We start from the raw sequence: 7,184 nt of genomic DNA on the forward strand, positions 1-7,184 counted from the left end.
GTTTTCTGAAGAACAATAACAGCTAGATTTCAAAAGTCAACTTATCCGGCTCAAAAAAGTTTGCAGCTAGCACATCCCATGACGGTGACATATTCAGACTTTTTTGGTAAGTTCATGGCTTAATCAGCTGATGTTGTGGCTATAGAGCTGAACAGTCACGTGACATTTCTTGCCCCGGAAGTGAGTTTCCCATTCATTTTTCCATAGACTAACCCTAACCCTACATTTCGAAAAATGCTTATTTAAAGAGTCTCAAGGCTGGAACCAAGCCAACCCGTGACCTACTGTACTGAATCATGAGTGAGCATAAAACATTTTAGTTGGGAGCAAAAAACAAAAAATAAAGACGGGGGGGAATTGAAAATTATTATTTGAATAATATTATTAATATATTATTAAAATTAACGTTTTTTGTTTTGTTTTGTTTTGCTGCAACTGAAATGTTTTATGGTCACTCATGATTCAGTAGGTCATGGGCTGCCTTGGTTCCAGCCTTAAAACTTAAAACTTAAGATTTTTCAAAATGTCTATCTATGGAGAAAATGAATGGGAAACTCACTTCCGGGGCAAAATATGTCACGTGACTGTTCAGCTCTGTGCTATACCTACTGTATTCATTTGTTTACTTCAATTCTCCATTTAAGTCTCACCAACCACATATGTGTACAGTAGTAGGCCTAGTTATTGCTGTACATGCTCTGATAGTTAATACCCCTGTTACCAGTCAGTCATCAAATTACCATCTGGTGACTGCTATCATTAACAAAGGATTTGAGGAGAATTTTGGCTGTAGCCCAGTCTGAAAAACACTAGCCACAGCCTAGCATGCTTTCCATTTCGGACTGTTGTTTTGACTGTTGAACTGTAATGAATGGATCTCTGGACAGATAAACAGACCAAAACACTTGTGGTTCTCCCACTGCATACGTGTACTGAGCCATACCTCAACTGCTTTCTCTGTTATGATTACACAGTTCTCTATGGCACATAGCCTATTAGAACCATGCTTAGTGACGCACCTATACTAGTACTGGCCCACTGTCCAAGGCTGCTGGCTTGGCAGGAATGTCATCATGATAGTGGTGACACATGTGACATACATAGCTGCCCCATATCCCAGTGGCTGCTGCTAATATTACACCATAGTAGGCCCAGTATGGGAACAGCAGAAAAAGTCAAAGAGGCCATTTACACCTGGCACTAACATGGGTTTTCTGTGATCAGATTGCAATCAGATTGTGTTTTATCACTTGAAATGCCAGGTGTAAACACCGCCAAAACACATTGAAGAAGGATTGCAATCTGATCGGACAAACCACCTCCGGAGGTGGTCAGGGATGCATTGTGTACACATTGGGAACACAAGTGTAAATGCAATGTGTCCTCTCAATCTGGATACACCAACTTTATGTGGATTGAGAGGACAACCATTTCTGCAATCAGATTGCAATCGGATTGCAGAAAATGCATGTTAACGCCAGGTGTAAATGGAATCAGGCTGAAGTGATAAAATACAATCTGATTGCAATCTGATGGCAGAGGGTTAGGCCCCACGATTCCATAGACGGTTTTAACTTGACAACATAAACATTCCAAAATTTGCCCCTAGCAATTACTTCCTGTTGCAATGTTTGCTAATACAATAGCTGACAGGAAATAAGCTAGGTTTCAAACTGCTCCCTAGCAACACAATTCCATGAAAACCGTCTATATTTTGCTTTACAGCGGTTGGGGTTGTCTGTCTGTATCACAATGTAGCAGCACACTTCCTGTCTGTATCACAATGTAGCAGCACACTTCCTGTCTGTATCACAATGTAGCAGCACACTTCCTGTCCGTCCCACAATGTAGCAGCACACTTCCTGTCTGTCCCACAATGTAGCAGCACACTTCCTGTCTTGTCCCACAATGTAGTAGCACACTTCCTGTCTGTATCACAATGTAGCAGCACACTTCCTGTCCATCCCACAATGTAGCAGCACACTTCCTGTCTGTCCCACAATGTAGCAGCACACTTCCTGTCTGTCCCACAATGTAGCAGCACACTTCCTGTCTGTACCACAATGTAGCAGCACACTTCCTGTCTGTCCCACAATGTAGCAGCACACTTCCTGTCTGTCCCACAATGTAGTAGCACACTTCCTGTCTGTATCACAATGTAGTAGCACACTTCCTGTCTGTATCACAATGTAGCAGCACACTTCCTGTCTGTATCACAATGTAGCAGCACACTTCCTGTCCGTCCCACAATGTAGCAGCACACTTCCTGTCTGTCCCACAATGTAGCAGCACACTTCCTGTCTGTCCCACAATGTAGTAGCACACTTCCTGTCTGTATCACAATGTAGTAGCACACTTCCTGTCTGTATCACAATGTAGCAGCACACTTCCTGTCTGTATCACAATGTAGCAGCACACTTCCTGTCTGTCCCACAATGTAGCAGCACACTTCCTGTCTGTCCCACAATGTAACAGCACACTTCCTGTCTGTCCCACAATGTAACAGCACACTTCCTGTCTGTCCCACAATGTAGCAGCACACTTCCTGTCTTGTCCCACAATGTAGCAGCACACAAGTATTTCTGGTTAGGTTGCCCTTTACTCACAGAGAATGCATGGTGGGGCTTGCTACGTTGAGGGAATGATTAAATGTACTGAATAGCCTGTTCTATCCAATCAAATCACTCAAATTGGATTGTATTCAACTGTCATTAAAACTGAATTGAATTAATCAATTCATAGATGACTGAAGTGAATGTGATATTTAAAAACAGTGTGTTCAAACATAAATACATACTTAACTGTACATGGCTGAACCCAGATCCTGTCAAATACTGTGGATATCAAGCTGTCAATTATAGACTGTGACCGCTGGTGGTCTGCCCTACACAACGTTCCCATGATCCCTTAAGTCTAGAAAAGAACACACACACACACGCACACACGCACACACACACACGCACGCACGCACACACACACACGCATTGCACGCACGCGCGCACGCACGCACGCACACACACACACACACACACACACACACACACACACACGCACACACGCACACACGCACACACACACGCACACACACACACACACACACACACACACGCACACACACACACTTAAAGGGTATAATTTCTCTCAGGGATCTGTGCAAAGCACAAGAATAGCCTAAAAACCTCAAAATATGGGTTCTTATACTTTCTCAGCTGTAAGTAAACTGGGTACATTTAGCCTCACTCTGGTGGCCGACGCTTATTAAAGAGGAAATCCACCAAAATTGACGTTGCTTTTGTTGAGAAATGCAGGCATTCTTCTAAAATTCCCCAAGATTTCTTGAGGTAATTTTCTGGGGTCATGACCTCTCAGGGGTCATGACCTCTCAGGGACCTACGAAAAAAACATCCTATGACATTAAATCGCCTGACAGAAAATGTCATACTCAGCATTTCCCCCGCATCTGTATAAATAGACATACTTAAACATATGAAAAATGCTTGTATTTAACATAGGAATTGGAACATAAAGGTTTCTCGTATAACAGGAACATCGTAATTTAAAAATAAAAATTTACCAGAAAATGTCTTATTTTGCAGAATAAAACTCTACAAGCCACTCCAACAGAATCCCCCAGACACAGCAGACAGACAGGTGATCCCCAGAGACACAGCAGACAGACAGGTGATCCCCAGACACAGCAGACACAGGTGATCCCCAGAGACACAGCAGACAGACAGGTGATCCCCAGAGACACAGCAGACAGACAGGTGATCCCCAGAGACACAGAAGACAGACAGGTGATCCCCAGAGACACAAAAGACAGACAGGTGATCCCCAGAGACACAGAAGACAGACAGGTGATCCCCAGACACACAGAAGACAGACAGGTGATCCCCAGACACACAGCAGACAGACAGGTGATCCCCAGAGACACAGAAGACAGACAGGTGATCCCCAGACACACAGCAGACAGACAGGTGATCCCCAGAGACACAGAAGACAGACAGGTGATCCCCAGACACACAGCAGACAGACAGGTGATCCCCAGAGACAGACAGACAGGTGATCCCCAGCAGACAGACAGGTGATCCCCAGCAGACAGACAGACAGGTGATCCCCAGCAGACAGACAGGTGATCCCCAGCAGACAGACAGGTGATCCCCAGCAGACAGACAGGTGATGCTGAATGAGCGGATATAGTTGAGAAACACTGAGGTTAAAGTAGGGTGGCTAAGCTGGACAGGCCCAAGAACAGCATCTAGAGGCTGGCAAGTAGGGCTGCACAATTAATCGTATTTTCATCGTCATGGCAATATGAACGTGCGCAATAAACACATCGCAAAGACTGCCTGAAACGCAATGAATAACAAAAGTAGTTTTATTTACATGCGTCATGTATTCCCACTCGGCATCTGATCATTTTGTCTTGTGTTGTAAATCCAGCGCACACCTTTCCATTGCAACAGTGTGCTCCGCCCCTCTGCCAATGCCCAAACACACTGTGTGTAGTGTAGTTTCAGCTACAGTCAGTGTGTATTTCATTTCTTTATTCAGTGCGCTATGTTTGGGGTCTATGTCAGAAAGATATAGGAACTGTATAGCTAATATGCATACTTTAATATTTGTTTATTTATCGCAAGTCGTATCGTCATCGCTATATTGAACAATGTTATCGCACATCGCAGATTTTCCTCAGGCCTACTGGCAAGTACACCTGCACTGAGAGGAGACAAACAAACCGACCCAGCAGCTGTTTAAACAACACACACACACACACACACACACACACACACACACATACACACACACACACACGTCACACACACACACACACACACACGTCACACACACACACACACACACACACACACACACACACACACACACACACACACACACACACACACACACACACACCTTTTAGTAGTCTCTTATTTATAACCTAGCCCACACAGCAGTGAAGAAGCCCCTGAGAAGAGGCCGACAGACAGTAACAGCTGGTTTAAGGACTGAAGTCAGAGAGTTCAGGTCGCATGTATAGGAACATTGAACATAACACACACACACACACACACACACACACACACACACACACACACACACACACAGATATAGAATGAGAGGTAGTTGCTTCCTTTAGATTGACAGAAGGGGAAGAAGAAACAGGCATTTTCTGTTGATCAGATATATCACCCAGTTCAGGTATTGTTTTTACAGCAATGTAAATAATTTACTGGCTTCTGACTGAGTGATGAGTTTGAGGTTGTAAGTGGTTTTCTGTTAATGCAAATCACTATTTCCACTTGGATGTCAACCAGAATTATGTTATATGACATAATTGAAGGAGACTGGGGCGTTATTTTCAGGCCTAAAGTAGGCTACAAAGCAAAACAAATTTAAATAGGCTATACTGTACTATTAGGGCTACATCATCACATAACCATTATGGGGGAAAAACAGAACTTCATCATCCGATATCTCAAAAATATTGACGATCCAGTCTGTAGAGGTATGATTGTTTTGAAAGAGTACTGATAGATGTCTATTTTTTCCATTATGATGTTATATCTTATTTCAGAGCAAAAGACAAGTAGCAAGGACAAAAATCTAATGCAGTCCATCTTCAATCACAGCTATTTAGATTCAGATGAGTGACACTTAAGCACACTGTCTTTCCCGTGTGTGTGTGTGTGTGTGTGTGTGTGTGTGTGTGTGTGTGTGTGTGTGTGTGTGCGTGTGTGCGTGTGCGTGTGCGTGTGCGTGTGCGTGTGCGTGTGCGTGTGCGTGTGCGTGTGCGTTTGTGTGTGTGTGTGCAAGCGTGCAAGCGCGTACATGTGTGAGTGTGTCATCACATCATCAGTCATAAGTTCATGTAACTGGGCCCGGCATAGCACACAGATTAGAATATTTTCACCTTCTCCTCTGGCTTCTGATTAAAAGAATATCTGCATCCTCACATTATGAACTCTATGAGAGTGAAACCGAACCAGCTGGTTGTCGACGTGTGCCTGAAAATAAGCAATAAACTAGCCATTATAAAGATATCCTCCTGCAGTAGACTTGTTGACAATATAACCGTGATAATGTGCTGTAATATAAGATTCCAGATAACAAATTACCGAATTTATGGCATATAATTTGGCTGTGCTGCAACTCAATATTTCTATCAAAATAGACCTGGCATGCTTATAATCCCTTGGATTCATAATAATTCCTGAGGTCAAATATTTCCCAACTGTGTCATAGCCAACACTGTTTGGTTTCAGTGAAGTATGGCCAAAATATCATCATGTCAGTGATTGGGATGCCCAGCAAAGAAATGGAGTAGAATCAGGAAGGGGGGGGGGGGGGGGGGGGGGGGTGATGTTACTCGTTTTCCGCAGTTTTATAATGTACCATGACATGTGCGCATTTTACGCACAGAGTTGACGCAATATTCAGGGTGACTGTGGAAATAACAAGGAACCCATCGAGTAGTTAACGCTACATCTGCTCCAGTCTGGGATCAATCCTCATTCAAGAGACTCGCCAAGGCGCAAAAACTCTGTTGGTTCAAATTGACACCGTCATGTGACAAGTCAATAAGGCGGTGCGGTGCCAACTTCAAATAGAAAGTGCATGCGGCCTCTTTAGCAGCGAGACAGAAACAAATAGGCTACTACAAATGTCAAAAGAAGACTGAAAAATGTCACAAAATAAAGAAAATAGAAAATACATTGAAGAAAGGTAGGCCAGTATAATGACAACAATGAAACCAAGAATTGCAATTTTACAGATTCATCCACATTGCCAGCAATAATCATTCACTGTGCGTGCCATGCGCTGGCTTTACCTTGTGCGTCGCTCTTCACGTGCATGGCTCCATGGAATATGCTTCTCTGCACGGACAGGTTGTCTGTCTCCACTCTCCTCTCCCTCTGTCTGATTGTCCGGCTGGAGGCGTCAATTAAGCTCTCCGAGTCTCCGGTGTCGGCTCCTGTTGTTCGGGTCACCGGGCGGCTGCGTCCCCGACCTCCTGGTGCCGCCTTGGAGTCTCCAGTGTCTGTCTCTGATCTACAGGGCAGGGTGGACGCGCGGCGGGGCTGCGCGCTGGAGCAAAAAGCATGAATGTGCATGAGGGAGAGAGAGGGGGAGGACGAGGGAGGACGAGGGAGGGAGGGAGGGAGAGAGAGAGAGAGAGAGAG

This window comes from Poromitra crassiceps, assembly GCF_964638095.1.
Source record: "Poromitra crassiceps genome assembly, chromosome: 8".
NCBI classification, from domain to species: domain Eukaryota; kingdom Metazoa; phylum Chordata; class Actinopteri; order Beryciformes; family Melamphaidae; genus Poromitra; species Poromitra crassiceps.